This window comes from Pollicipes pollicipes, unplaced genomic scaffold (assembly GCF_011947565.3).
Source record: "Pollicipes pollicipes isolate AB1234 unplaced genomic scaffold, Ppol_2.1 Scaffold_4740;HRSCAF=5597_pilon_pilon_pilon, whole genome shotgun sequence".
Classification (NCBI taxonomy): domain Eukaryota; kingdom Metazoa; phylum Arthropoda; class Thecostraca; order Pollicipedomorpha; family Pollicipedidae; genus Pollicipes; species Pollicipes pollicipes.
This window is the reverse complement of record NW_023596545.1, coordinates 13,148,041-13,163,601: the sequence shown is the minus strand read 5'-3', so window position 1 is coordinate 13,163,601 and position 15,561 is coordinate 13,148,041.

The following is a 15,561-nucleotide window of genomic DNA, read 5'->3' as shown; positions in this document are numbered from 1 at the left end:
CGAATATTGCTTTAAGAAACTCATTTCCTTTCGATAAAGGCATGCAGACGAAATATATATTCACCTACCACGCCAGCCTCCTGGTTATTCTACGAGGCATATAGACTATTTGTACTGTCTTATCGGCAGGGAATAGTAACGACATCCCAATACCAGATGGGCAGTACACACTGGCATGCAATCGGCGGACAGAAAATGAAAACAGCAAACGGAAGGTAGGAACAACAATTATACGACTAAAAAATGCAAAATGTGCGGCAAACAAGACAATGGCAGACATAAGCGTAGGAACGTGTCATTTCGTAGGAATTGGGGGTTGGGGGGGGGGGGGGGGAGAGGACAGGCTCGAGGTATACTTCAGGAACTTATTTTGTGAAGCAAGCCCTGTGACTGCGGGGATAGATATAGCGATTATTGTCCACTCTTAATTCAAATAGCACTTTGGAAATAATTAAATGTGACTGCTGCTGGGCTAGACATACATCCACAGCCGTTTCTCACGGGCTTAATCATGTCTTTCCGACTCATGTATGTCTTTCGGTAAAAAGGCTCTCCAGTTTCCTACGATTTTTCGTCTATTTTCACACCGTTTTCCTGGGGGCGCGGAGCCCCACGAGCGGGTAGATATTTTGGATCATTGACGAGGCATGTACTTCCACAGAGTTGATGCCAAAATACTACCTCGACATAGGCTGGTCAGAATTTTGAATGCGAATCGATGGCCCACAGGGTCTTTAAATTTGCATGCGCGTAGACTTCGCGAGTTTCTTTTTCTAGATATAAGATTTGTCGCAGAATGCTAAGCAGAAACAAATTCGGAAGCTTCAAATACTTACTGCCAAAAACATTGCGACAAAAACCATAAAACTGGAGTTTTTCCTTAAACACTAGGTCACAGAATGAAAGCTCTTTTGCCATATGTTCCCTATCTGAGCCCTGCCCCCCTCCGCCGTCAGCAGCCTCTGGCCTGGCCCGGCTGCCCCCCCCCCCCCCCCCATCAGTACTGACTGCGAACTGATCGTATGGCTGCTTTGCTGCATGTTTATGGAACAGCATTTTTAGTTATTGTTGTGTAAAACAAAACACAGGTAAAAAGGTTGTCTTAGTTTTATTGCTATTTTTACCCTGTTATTAGAACAGAAACGGAAACCAGAAGGCGCCGGGAGATCTATTCTGTTTGTATTTTAAAGCCAATAGGCTACATGAATCATGCGTTGAACAATTGCATGAAATCAATCACCAGTGCTCTTGATTTATAACGGCTCAGTAGACCCTTTCTAAACCGATACAATTCAAGAGTTTCGTCAGATTCTTTATTTGGGTCTCACAGCCACATTCAGGGCTCTGCGAAGGTAGATTGTATAGCGAAACGTTTGAAAAAGTGCATTAACGTGGCCAAGCCATGTTTGCCTCGAAATTTCCCACATTCAGTCGGAATCGATAAGCGATACAAAGTATGTGGCGTAGTTTTGAACATGCGCGCTCGCAAAGCTTAGCACCAAAAGCATCAACGCCAGGCGTTGCAGTCTCCGCATACCACGAAGCGTCGGCTCAGCGGTTAATATTGAGCTGTGGCTAACGGGCGGACGAAAGTGATAACGCTTCTGAAAGAAGTACCTTTCAACACTTAAATTGATTAGTGATACAAATTATGCTACGTAGTTTTGAGTATGCGCGCTCGCAAACCTTGGCAGCAAAAACCTCGACGACAGGCGTTGCAGTCTCCGTAGGCTCCGCACCGTCGGTTCAGTGGTTAACTTTGCGCTGTAGCCAATTAGTGGACAAAAATGATGACGCTTTTGAAAGAAGTACCTTCGAACGCTTCAGGATTTCCAATCTTACGCTTAGAAGGCGGTCTGGGCAGATATTTTGCCTGTGCGATTTGTAAATTGACGTTATGATGAGATTGGATTGACCGTTACAGTACTGCAAAGTGGTGCTCGAATCGGGTGTTGGATCTAGAATAGCGAACGTAGAAGGTTTATTTTTGTGTTGCTGTAACTGCTAATCGAACAGATTAACCACGGCGACCGCCTCCTGGCGTCACTCGCAGTGGCCAATGCCGTTCGGTTTTACGAAAGCTGCAGCCTAGGCCAGCGCAGTCCTTGCTCCTGAGATTGCCGGCGCTCACTTTCAAACCTTTTCATGTCATTTATCTCACTAATCGATTCTGCGAAAGAGCTAACGTTCTCAGGCAAACATGGGGTGGCCTTGTTCGTTTTTTAACTCACTTAGACACACTCTGTTCAGCGATAAGGAGACCCCTTGTTTCATTCCGGGCCAGGGGCCCTTTGAGTATAGCACTAGGGACACATTACTGCTCCCGGTCAAGGGTTGAAGGGCCATTCCGTCCCATCGCGGAGTGTCTTCCGGCTGTCATTCTGGTGACAAGGGGCGGGATCCCCTAGTCGATCCCCCGATATCCCCTTGGAGGGGTACATCATATCACATTGTTCTCCTCCCTGACACGGGAGGCCTTCCGACCCGCGCAGTCGGCCCCGGATCAACACTAGAACCCTTATTGATTTGTTTTGTTTTATGTTTTGCATGCAGTCAAAATTGATACGTGGGCTTGAACATGTGCACTCGCAAACCTCAGCAACAACAACCTCGACGCCCGGCGCCACAGTCTCCACAGGACTCATGGCGTCGGCCCTGCAGCTGTGGCACTAAGCGATGGCCAATGGGGCAAACGAAAAAGATGATACGTCTCCAGGAAGATGGCTGGGGAACTAGATTAATCGGCGCCAGGAGCCATTGCCCTCCCTGCCCCCCCCCCCCCCTTCCCTGTTCTTACACCCATGATAGCGGTGACACATGGGATACCCATACAAAGCAATATATGCATGCAACGGTGTCAATTCTTATAAATCATGAGGGTGGCAGAGCCGAGGGCCCGACGACCTACCCCCTCCCCGTTTTCCCCCAACGGAACTAGCCCATTATTTTGACGAAAGGGATTTAGATAGTAAATTTTTGTATGATTTAAAAAGTCCTTGATATGGGTTTCATAGCAGTCCTGCAGGGACAGATCCAGATGGAGGGGGGGGGGGGGGGGCAGCACTAGAGGCACGTGCCCCTTCCGTCCTATTGCTCGGAAGCTACACGTATGACTGCCGTGGGCGGCAGCACGTATTTACGCACGTGCCGCGCATTACGTATTGACGTACGGCGTGAGCGGCACGGCGGCAAGGGGTCAATAAGACTTCCCCTCAGATCTCAGACACCAAGGAATGCATTTGGGATACAAGGGACACAAGGGATACCAAGGGTGTCTTGGCCTGTACGTGAACCCGCTTGTGTCAGGATTTGAAGTTCCTAAATCATGCCTTTAATGAGGCCAAAAAGGGCAAACGGCAAATCTGTGTCTTAAGTACCCCCAGACCTTCTCATGCAACCCCCGTACACCTAGATGCTTGTTTTAAGCAAAGGGTTGCTGGTTTTCATTTCGGGTCAGTGACGTTGTTGACCTATTGAATGTCATGGTGACACAAATCATACAGGACTGCTCTGATTTTGCATTTGAATAAGCGTCAAGGATAACGACAGGCAGTATGTTCTTAACAGAACAATGTTGACCCAGGTCATTTTAGATCGGTAACTTGTTCTGCCCTTTAAGAAGTTTATGAAAGATGTAGTGCGGTTTCTGTTATCAAAAGTTCAAAATGAGCACCAGAAACTACTTCATGCAACAAGCTCTAGAGAAAAAACAGGCTGGTTTTGAGCTTGGTCTGACCTTCATACCTGTCCCTAGGCCAATGGAATTTGTTGATTTAACAGTTGCGTTGCCTAAGGAGGTATCTCAGAGATTATGACTTCGTCTGATTCTCCGTTTTTGCATGAGCTTAGGCGATTTTCTAAGAATTGTCTTAGCTGAACCCATATCCTGATGTTTACCCGTCATAAGTCAGTGACCTTACAAGGTACATCTAATGTTGGAAACTAGACGATCTGCTCTTCAATTGCTTACGATTATGCCAAATTTGGCGCGGATGCGCTGCGCCTTTCGGAAATCATTCCGGACAAACCTTCGGAATGGGTCAAATTGACCTCCACCCGAGCACGTGCTAATGACGAGCGTGGATGTGGGTGCCATCAATATGACATGCATATTTTTTACCACAGTGACGACAAAGTCATCCTCACCGTTGTTTTTATAGGGCATTTGCTGTATCACATCGAGATAGGCCGCAGCCTCAGTCCCATACAAGCAGCAGTCAACATAAATTGCTCATGCCATGACGTAAAGTTGTGTTAAAAATAAGGGACGGCCCCGGTTCATACCAAAATATTCGTGCACTGACCACACCTCACCCTCAAATCTATCCTAATAAATGAAATAAATCAGCGCTATTTGACACGGGGTTGCTGTGACCTAAAGCAAGGAAATAGAAAACTAGGGTCGGTTGTGCAATTCGTTCAAATGGCTCGGCCGCAAACCCAAAAGCTGGATCCGATAATGCATCCAGATATTTGCCGGCCCATAGAAATGGATATTCGTCATGTACAGCAGTGCACCTGCCAACACTAGAGCAGTCCCTCCCACCAAAATAGAAAATCGTGTTTGCTCGCTAAAAAAACAGCCAGCTAAAAATACAACAGCTGAGTCAAGGCCATGTAATAAGGTATGATCATCCGGGGATTTTTCCGGCACTTTTCCTTCACCATTATAGTGACGTCACAAAGTCGCAACCTGGCATCACAGCGCCGGCTGCATTACCTTCGCGTCTGCTACACCGGTGCACCTTCTAACAATTGCATCTGGTGATCGCTACAGGACACTTCAAAAAGTACTATGAGGAAATATGCAAGGGGATTTTTGTCACGCCTGTTGTCAGCGAACATAGGTCTAGGAACCAGTAACCCATCTGCCATGGCACTCCCATTTGCTGAGGATGCCAAACGTTGAGTCTATGGCGATGCATTGAAGTTGGCCAGCCTAGAGCTACTTAAATGCAGGTTAGCGAACCTGGCCAAGGTCCAGCCACTGCCAAAGGAAGAACTGAGTGGCACCAGGATCATCATCCGACCTGTCGCGTTGAGCCTCAGCACTATACATAATAACGCGCTGGGTTACACCGGTGTGCGATTGAGGCAGTTTGAGACAAAGAAAGTGATACGCTGCCTGGTAGAACGTAGGACATTGTTGACATTGCACATCGCGTCAACTATGCCACGAAGCCTCCGAAGGTCGTGGTGCATGGCGTTAATCAAGATCATATCCGTCACGCCATGCAGCCAAGTCATCGAACACACATATGACTCATAATTCGCCATATTTTATTAAAACGATTCTTGTGCCCAGCACACACTTCATTGTGCACACTTGGCGAGGATCCACAGCAACGGGGGGGGGGGGGGAGAATTCTTGCGCCCAGCATGCACTTCATTAAGCACACTTGGCGAGGACCCAAAATAAACAGGGCGGGGCCGGGCGGAGCTCACATAAGCACAACGATATTCACTTCGCGCCGACCACCTGAGGTCGCACCTGTTTAGCTGCGCGTCTGGCAGCAGCTCGCTCAGCCCCAGCCTGATTAAGCCATCTGAGGTGCAGATGGATGCGCGCCTTCACCAGCTTCCGAGCAATCCGCTTGTCCAGCGCAGAACTTTCTCAGCAGGAGCTTTGTGGGGCGGTCCACGGTGCCAATGTCTCGGTTCATGCCTCGGTCCATCACTTGTTGGAACACGATCTCGAAAGCCTCGACAACGCTTGTCCAGGCCGGCAACGGCACCATCAGATCACCCTGTCTAGCCGTGTGTATCCAGCTGTCTGGCACACAGTTGGGTGGTACCTCTCGGGTCGACAGTCCCATACTTGGATCAAGGTGTTTGCACTTGACCGCCACGAATCCCGCAACGAAGGCCAGCGGCCCGTGCTCGATGTGTGTGTCCTCGTCCATTTCGTCGCCGCAGTGGGGGCCATTTTCGGTCCTCTCGCCGTCACCGCCATGGAGCTTGCCTTTGCCCGATTCGTCGAACCCGCCGTTCTCGTCCACTTTGTTCAGGATGGGCATTGGAAGCATCGCGGCTGCTTGCTGGTAGGCGGCCTCCACGTCGTCCGTATGCGCTGCCGCTTCCACCACAGCTGGATCTTGGATCTGCGACGCAACGAAACGGTCATTTCCGCGTACCTATCAGGCAAATTAATCAGACCCTTTTGCATATCACCAGTTTTGTTTTTCATTACGGGAGCAAGACGTCTTGGACCCGGACATACCCATTCTTTCGTTATCGCATGCTTGTTTTGATACACAATGACCTTTTTGTGGTCCAGCGGGACATAATCCGGGCGGGTAAGAGGGACAGTCAACAGCCGACGAGTACTGCACTGCGTGCACCACTCTGATATCTCCCTCTCCTGGCCATAACCACGGATCTATCTGGATGGACCCGTTTCATGGTCCCATTTCATTACATCGGCTGCCCCAGGGAGGTGGCGCCGCCATTACAGTTTTTCGATGGCCCTCCGAGGGCCCTCCGAGGCTCCGACAGCAGGGCCCTCCGAGGCTCCAATCCCCCCCCCCCCCCACTCCGCCTCCATTCGTCTCTGCCCGTGAGGTTCAAGGCCTATGGTTTAGGCACAGGAGCAGTTTTTTACCACAGTTTTATTATATGCAATCCCGGGGTTTGGTGACCAGGCAAATGGCCTTTATTTGAAATCTCGGACACTACCATGAACAGTAACACGAAGAGCCCAAAAGTGGTTCAAAAGTAGCAAGACTCGCAAAAAGCCGAGTGAACATGTGCGCAGGTAAAAGAGCTGTTTGAGGCACCAGGGCAAACCAATATAAGAATCTCATTGATGCGCTAGGTACTGTACCTATTAACGATTGTGGGGTTTGTTGGTCAGTTCACAGTGCGTAGATGTAGTGTCAATGGGGCTGGGATTCGCTCGTGCAAACTTATCCTTCCTTCCCCCCTTCCCCACGTTGCAAACCCTGGCTACGTCCCTGACCCTCACCCCCCCCCCCCCTTCGCCCGTGTAGCATGGATGGCTGTGCCACTTGTGTGGTAGTCAGGCCCCACTTTGTAAACAAGGTTATGGCCGGAAAATCTCGCTTGAATCTCGTATTGTTGTCTATAAACTGCACGGAGCGGTATGTATTATGCAGGCAGTAGTTACTGTGAATCGGGTTTAAAGATTTCTGCATAAAACAGACGAGAATTTTCCTTTTAAGCACATGCATGCTCACTTAGGTGTGCTGGCGATGTCCAGTCGCATAGAAGGAACTGCACCTGGTCGAAGGCACGGTTTAACATTGGTTTTGAGACTGGCCTTAATCAGATGACCAGGATCATAGTCATAATCTTGAAAATGATCAGATCAGATTAACGCATTCTCCGCATTTATGGTGTTAGTCCAAGAGCAACGGTTCGCTCATATTTCCAGGACAGTTGGATCGTTTTTGTAAAAGAAAAATGTTTTATTGTGCCATCTCACATTCTTGCAAGAGACCACTTCACAGGATGGTATCTTGTTGCCAAAAACAAATTCCCTTTAATGCTCACTTTTGCCCCACGCTCACACGCCACCTCAAAATTCTCCCATCCGCGACATAATAGCACGCACTGAGGCAACACGACAATACAAACTTGATGTCACACTGCACGATAATCGCGATATTACATTTGATACATTGCATTGGTATTACACGGCCTTGACGATAATAGACAAGACCAACCACAGCATTTCTGCGTGACGACTGCTTTCCACGCAGTCGACGTTGCCATGCAACGCCTCAGCGCGAGCCATTGCGACTTTGTGACGTCACCGCCTAACGTTAACCAGGCGCCAGCCCGACCAATTTCTCACGCTGCGATGATGACCCCCTGAGCTGAGTCAATAAACGAAGTGATAAGCTTGACACACTCAGGGACATAAGAACCACATTACTTCGGAAAATATAAGACAAAATGAGTTAACAGGTGTTCGGATGCCATATGGGAAGCCGATTTGCTGCCCCCCCCCCTAGATCTTTCTTAGGGAATGACTTCGAATGGAGCCATGCAGCAATGCCAAACTTCGGAAATCTGTAGACATTGAATAGCCAAAAAAATCAAAAACTGATATGCCCCTAAAGATCGCTGACATGTAGCAGGTCAGAGACCGACCATGGTTATCAGTCATGGCACTTCTCACAAAATATTTAAGTTGATGCGGCAACGGAGTGCTGGATGTCATATGCCGCTTTTGAAATGTGTCTTAGACAATCGGACAATTGAAATAAGGTTTACAATTACTTCCAGGACCGGTCTTGGCTGGACGGAACAGGACAGGTCTTGTCTTCTTTTGCCTTTTGCCCTTCCGACGGTCCTGTCCTCTGTTCCATGCCTCTTATGCTCTGTCCCTGTTCTAAACAATTTGTCCTTAGCTCTGTCAGCTCTCTGTCGTGCCGAGTCCGATCCACTATGCACTGTCCTTTGTCGTGTCCATTTCATATCCTACGCTTTCTTCTAGCTCGCTAATTTCTCCTTTCTGCCCGCCTTTGCCCTGTCCTGTATGCTGGCCTGTCATGGCCTTTGTCCTGCACTGTCCTATCGGGGGGATTTCGACCCAGAAATCTTACAGGTTTTCTTTTAAATAATTCTGTACTTTTGTGGCACGAATTGTGGCATGTTTTTACATGCATGCATTTAACACGCGCTCGGGTGAGGGTCAAGTTGACCCCCCCCCCCCGAAAATTGTTCAGGACGGTTTCCGAACGGCGCGGTCAAGCCGTGCAAACTTTGGCAAAGCTCTAGACAATTGAATAGCGAATCGTTTGATTCAAAAATTTTAATGGAACTTGTAAGGTCACTGACCTATGGCAGGTCGAAGTAAGGCCATGGTTTCAGCAAAGTCAATTTCCAGGGAATAATTAAATATCATGCAACAACGGAGTGTTAGACAAAGCCATATATCTCTGAGATGCTTTCTTAGACAGCACAGCGATTGAATGAGCAAATTGCATTGACCTAAGGTCAAGTATGAAGGTCAGATCAAGGCCAAAACATCCCGGTTTTATTATTCTAGGGCTTCCTTCTAGGCCTTTTCTAATTTGCTGACAGCAGGAACCACATTTTACATCTTCTATAGACCTCTTACAGGTAAAAATATGTTATTGGCCTAAAATGACCTAGATCAACATTTTGTTTCTAGGAACATAGTTCACAGAGTAATGTTTGCTGCTCATTCAAATGCAAAAATCAGAGCAGTCTTGTAGGATTTTGCTCACCATGGCCTTCAAAAGGTCAAACAAGGTCACTGACCTTAAATGAGCATGTGATCTTTTGCTTAGAAACACTTGTCTAGGTTCCGAGGGCACTTTGGAGACCAGCCTGGAATGTTACCTTGTTTGACCTTACTTGACCCAAAGATCATGACTTATGAACCTGAAACGTTGACCTAAGTGAGTTTGCGTACGGGTCAACACACCTTGTGAATTTGGTGTCTCTTGCCCCCTTGGTTCCTGAGATCTCATGGGGGTACAATTGAACCCCCACACCCAAGCGAAGGGTATCCAGCCGGCCACTCGAGCGCGAGTTAACACCGAAAAATGTGTCGACAAAGAAGTGTGCTAAATCCGTGACCGTGAGTTCGTGAATAGCAAGATAGTCAGTTGTACTGTTATCAGCATATTGCACCAAGATAGCCTCCCAGGTTACAGTCAATAAAACCAAAAATTCAGTTAAAGGTCTTCACCGCCGTCGACTGTCGCCTGTCGAATCGCATGAGCATCACGTCAACCCGCAACATATGTGGCACTGGTTTAAGACTACGTATCGCATTAATTCACTTCTAGCACTGCATATGAGAGCAGATGGTATCGGTCGTAAAAACAATTGTTAACTGAACACCGTATTCTGCTTCCCGACGACGTGGCGTACGAAACAGCTTATGACGCGATCAGTGCACCTCAGTTTGGCCAAAACAAATGACAAAGCGCTAACTTGTTACTCAAAAGCACGCCGTTCAAATCAGTTGAGCGCGAGAGCCTCAAGAACTCGCCTTTCCTCGTCTTCACTGTCGTCCCAGCTTCGGCGGCATCTGCTGCTCCAGCGGCGTCTGCTGTTCTACCGTCTACTTCTGCAGCTCCAGCAGCGTCTGCTGTTCCAGTGACGCCCGCTGCTTCAGTGGCGCCTGTTGCTCCATTGGCGCCTGCTGCCCCAGTGGCGCCTGCTGCTCCACCGTCTGCTACTGCAGCTCCAGCAGCGTCTGCTGTTCCAGTGACGCCTGTTGCTCCACCAGCGTCTGCTTTTCCGACGCGTGTGCTGGTTGCCGCCTGGCGATATGTCGCTCTTCTCTTCGGGCGCCCCCACCAACGTCGGTGTCGACTCGGGGAAGCCAGCCTCGGCTCCAGTTTCACGCTGCTCCGTGCCACTACGGCGACTTCTTGGTCAGCCGCCCGGTAAGCGCCCTGGTGTCATCATCGAACAGGAGGCTCGCGGCCTCGTGCCTTTCCCGGATCCTCTTCGGAGCCGCGGCGGGAGCCGGCGACCAGAGCCTGGACCCTCATCGCGCAGTCCGTACATCGGCGCGGTCCGTGCCGTCCCAGCAGGCCTCCTGATGCGCCCGTTTCTTCTCCACACGGTCCCGCAAATTGTCAGGTGTCGCCGGCGATCTTCCTCCAACATCCACCACCGCGCTGAGCATTCCACGCATCCGCTGTTCACACTCAGCGCCCCAGCCGGGCTGCAGCCGGCAATCGCTGGCGTCGTGTTCTGATTGGAGGCGGGACATCAGCGGCTCCTGAGCATGGCTAGACCTCTCCTGATCAGCTGTCTGGGCTGCGGCCGGTGGATGCTGAGCATGGCCGGACCTCTCCTGATCAGCTGTCTGGGCTGCGGCCGGTGGATCCTGAGCACGGCCGGACCTCTCCTGATCAGCTGTCTGGGCTGCGGCCGGTGGATGCTGAGCATGGCCGGACCTCTCCTGATCAGCTGTCTGGGCTGCGGCCGGTGGATCCTGAGCACGGCCGGACCTCTCCTGACCAGCTGTCTGGGCTGCGGCCCGGACGGTATTGATTGCTCGTTCGGCCTGATCGAATGCCTGCGAGCGCTGGGGCGACACCCGCAGCTCTGCAGAGCGACGTACAAGCTAATCCTCAGGCTGACGCAATGGCCTCCTCCCTTCACCGAGAGGCCCGCCTCCACATAAGCTGCAGAGCCGCTTCAGACATCGGCTGGCTGCATCAAGCGCCGCAATCTGCTCCGAGGTATTCTAAGCTGGCGCTTGTAAACCCCTGTCAGGGCCGAGTTGCGGCTGCAGCACTGATCCAGTCCAGTCTTAGTTTAGACTGGAGCTCACCAGGTGACGGCCGGGGAGCGGCGGGACATCCCGGCACGTGGCAATGCCGCAGTGTGGGCTGCGGAGCTCTCCTGGAAGGCGTTTGTCGGCTCCCCTATGACTTGGTCCCTTTTGGGCCTCCATTGCAGGCCAGACAGTCTCCGCTTTACGCGCACTGCACCTGGGTGTCCCCGTGACAAGGGAAGCTCATGATGACGAGCGAAGGAACAGAAAAAATTGTCCCTCTCGGCGTCAGCTAAATCCAAATAAATGCCTTTTCCATGAGAGAGGTGTGCTGCAAGGCACCGAAAAAACAGAGAGCAGCGTCGGGTCTCACCCCTTGAGGGCAACCAGTGTGCCTCAACATTCGGCCAATTGTAATGCTTCTGAACACAACTTCGGAAGAAGTAAAAGGTCTCAGGCATTTTCACTTTTCTGACCAGATGGGCTCAAATTGGGGCCTGAATCAGATTCAGGGTAAACAACGGTATACGACTCACCTATGGCCAAACAATGTCATAATCGATCGTTGGTATCTGTCAACTTTCAAAAGACTACTGACTTCAAGCATGAGTGTAAGGATAGGGAGCAGGGGGCCGTGCCACCAACTTTTTGGGAAAATATGTGAAGGGAATCTTATAGTCAAGCATGATAAAAATCAACTTCTAAACTGACCTTGATCCTGCCGATGTTTTAGACGCTGTTACGCTTGTGGCTTCAGGAGTTACATGCGTGATTAGAGAACAACATTTTCAAGGCCTTCTAGGGTTTATAGGGTTGGTACCTAAGGGTTTCATTTGCTGCCAATGAACACCAAATACCAGCATTTGTCGTGAAAATGGTATCGCAGCCTCCCAAGACGGCGTCAAAGATCAATGGCCTGATGTCGCCGGGGCTCATATTTTCAAAAAGATCTGCAATGATTGTATCAACTATGCCAAACCTCACAGTGTTGCCTTTCATCTCTTTTGTGAGGTCCTTCCAATTTCGCGAAATGTAGAACAGGACCATTCGTCCGGCGAAAAGCACAAAACATTCGCCAAACATTCTCTCTCTCTCTCTCTCTCTCTCTCTCTCTCTCGCTCTCTCTCTCCTCTCTCTCTCTCTCCTCTCTCTCTCTCTCTCTCTCTCTCTCTCTCTCTCTCTCTCCCTCCTCTCTCTCTCTCTCTTCTCTCTCTCCTCTCTCTCTCTCTCCTCTCCTCCTCTCTCTACGTCTCCTCTCTCTCTCTCTCTCTCTCTCTCTCTCTCTCTCTCTCTCTCTCTCTCTCTCATCTCTCTCTCTCCTCTCTCTCTCTCTCTCTCTCTCTCTCTCTCTCTCTCCTCTCTCTCTCTCCCTCTCTCTCTCTCTCTCTCTCGAGCCCTCGACCTTGAACCCAAGCGGTGCAAATGTGCCCGCTGGCCGGCTCGAGTCCTTCCGCTGCGGAATGCGGCGCGTCCCGTCCGTCGCGCGGAGCGGCATGCATGTGGATGGTCTAGCGCAATGATCGGGGTCGTTTGAAGAGCTGTCGGTGGGTTGGCTGCCATCCTGCAGACCTTGCGTGTTCAGTTCACCCAACGTTCACCCAACCCGCATTCAGTATGCTAAGGAGAGCTCCACTCCGTGCTCCGCGACCGGGGCCGGACAGCCCAGTCTGCCGCGGCGCGAGCCGTGCAATCAGTCCCTGCAATAACTGTCCTGATCACGGCTGTCGGGGCGTCCGGCTCCGGTCCTAGCTGCCGGGGCGTCACCGGCTACGGTCCCAGTGCTCCGGGCACCACCGGCTTGGGTCCCAGCTGCCGGGGCGTCATCGGCTCCGGTCCCAGCTGCCGGGGCGTCATCGGCTCCGGTCCCAGCTGCCGGGGCGTCATCGGCTCCGGTCCCAGCTGCCGGGGCGTCCATCGGCTCCGGGTCCGCTGCTGGGGACGTCACCGGCCTCCGGTCCCAGCTGCCGGGGCGTCCACCGGCTCCGGTCCCAGCTGCCCGGGGCGTCCATCGGCTCCGGTCCCAGATGCCGGGGCGTCATCGGCTCCGGTCCCAGCTGCCGGGGCGTCATCGGCTCCGGTCCCGGCTGCTGGGGCGTCATCGGCTCCGGTCCCAGCTGCCGGGCGTCATCGGCTGCCGGTCCCGCTTGCTGGGCAGTCATCGGCTCCGGTCCCAGCTGCCGGGGCGTCCATCGGCTTCCGGTCCCAGCTGTCGCAGCGTCCTCGGCTCCGGTCCCGGCTGCCGGGCCTTCGTCTGCCTAGGCTCCGGTTTGCTGAAAGGTGGCTGCTCCGGCGCTGTACCCGAGATGACGTGTACGGCGATGCTGCGTTCCAACGTACGGACAGTTTCGACTTAAGAGCGCCAGGCATTTACTTCAGTGCAGGGTGTTTTCCTTATCGCGTTGCCCAAACTATTTCTGCAAGCTGAGAAGCAATAGTTTCGCTCCTTAATTCACATTCTCTTCGTTCTGTTTGTTTCCGTTCACTGCAGACGGCAGGGATCACGTGGTCTGACGCGGTGTCCCGACACGTGTTTGAGCTACGGCACGCCACGTCAGGTCGCGTTCAGTGTGTGTGCACTGCAGGCATCTGCGCGGTGACCACAGACGTATCTATCCAGGCCTTCAGCAGCCGGAGCCGCCGCTAAACGGGCCGAAAACAACGCGGCTGAGATGGTAGCGTGGAATCCTGCCAGCGTCCATACCCGTTCTGGTCGGGTTTCGGTCACGGGTTGCCCAGTGCGAGAGTTGGGTTGGCCAGTTCTCTTACACACCCGGCGCATCGCATATCCGCGCGACGAAGTATGAGGAAACATTCAACATCCCAGTGTCGTAGCGACCCAGGACCCGGTTACGTTTCGCTGCAATGCGAATGAGACAAGAATTCGTTCCGGCACACATTCTTCCTGCCATGCAATGTCATACTCGCTGACGACCGTAATGCATGAAGTGACTAATTAAGCACGTGCCGAGGAGGCCTCAGAAGTTGTAGGAGGCTACTGGACATGAAATATAGATGGATGAGCTCCAGGTAAAACGAGTACAGGTAAGTTATTGAGTGCATTTACGAGGAGCATTATGCATATACATAAGACAGTACTAATAGCCTTATTCCTCGTAGAATGGCCAGGGGAAGGGAGAGATAAATGGATTGGTAATTCGGCTCCATGCCTTTATTGAAACAATACATTATATTGTGTATGTGGCCGTTAGAAATCGGTCATCTTGCTACATTGTATTGCACTACTGATATTATTTTCGATGAAGACATGTGGCCGAAATATCTCTTCATCTATCCCTGCATTCTCCCGGTTGTTGTGCAAGGAATAAGGCTATTAGCGCTGTCCTATTTATAAGAGCACAAATAAACTCCATTAACACGCACCCAGGGTTGAATGCCACACGACGGGGTCAGGGGCTCAGGTTGGCTCCATGACATCTTAAAAACTGAGACAGATAGAAATCCAAAAGGACAGGGTGGATGACCTGTTTGTGAACTCGCTTGAGCGGAAATTTGAGAAGTGGGCAGCTTGGCCTCCACTAGCCAATCCACCCGTCATGGACGATGTACCGAAAGCAAACAAGTATGGAATGTATCGGTTATTAGCGTTGTCACTCAAGCGTCCACGAAGACTAAAAATGTCCAAAAGCTGATTACGAGTGTAAGTGTGTCAAAAAAGGTTTTTCTTAAACTTACATCACACATCGGTTATAGGGTCACGTCCCCCATATTCCACGCATCTTTACCACCAGCAAATTGACTGCAGCACGTCAAATGGTACACGTTTTTGCACTTACAGTATGGATAGGTGGTTTTTACGCGACTCAGAATTTTCCTCGCACTAAACAGTGTCGGCATTTTGCTTTATTCTTTACCTGGGTCCATTAGCAAGTTCACCATATTTTGGTCCAGCTGTTTCGTCCCGCTTGGGACCTCAGCAGGTCATGGAATGAGCCAGTCAATATTTCAGCGCAATACCTAGCCACAAGTATGAAGAACACCATTTTTATGTTGACATGATATGTTTGACGACACCACATCATGCTTTTATTGTATTCCTGCCTCTATCTTGACGCTCGTCTCCACCAATCAAATTCAAATTTACTCGATCTGAAAGTCGCTTAAACTGAAAAACAGCCGTGAGCTTTTTTCTGTTACCTCCTTTGTTATGTATCAAGCTAACCTATAAACAGCCGACTCACCGCATATATATACAGCCTCTCCCTAAAGAATGCCAAAGGCCAGGCTGGGCGTGGGTCGCTGGCAGAATGATTGAGCGAGGATGGGGAATATATACATTTTAGGAGGATTCGGCGTTCGCTGGCTTAGAC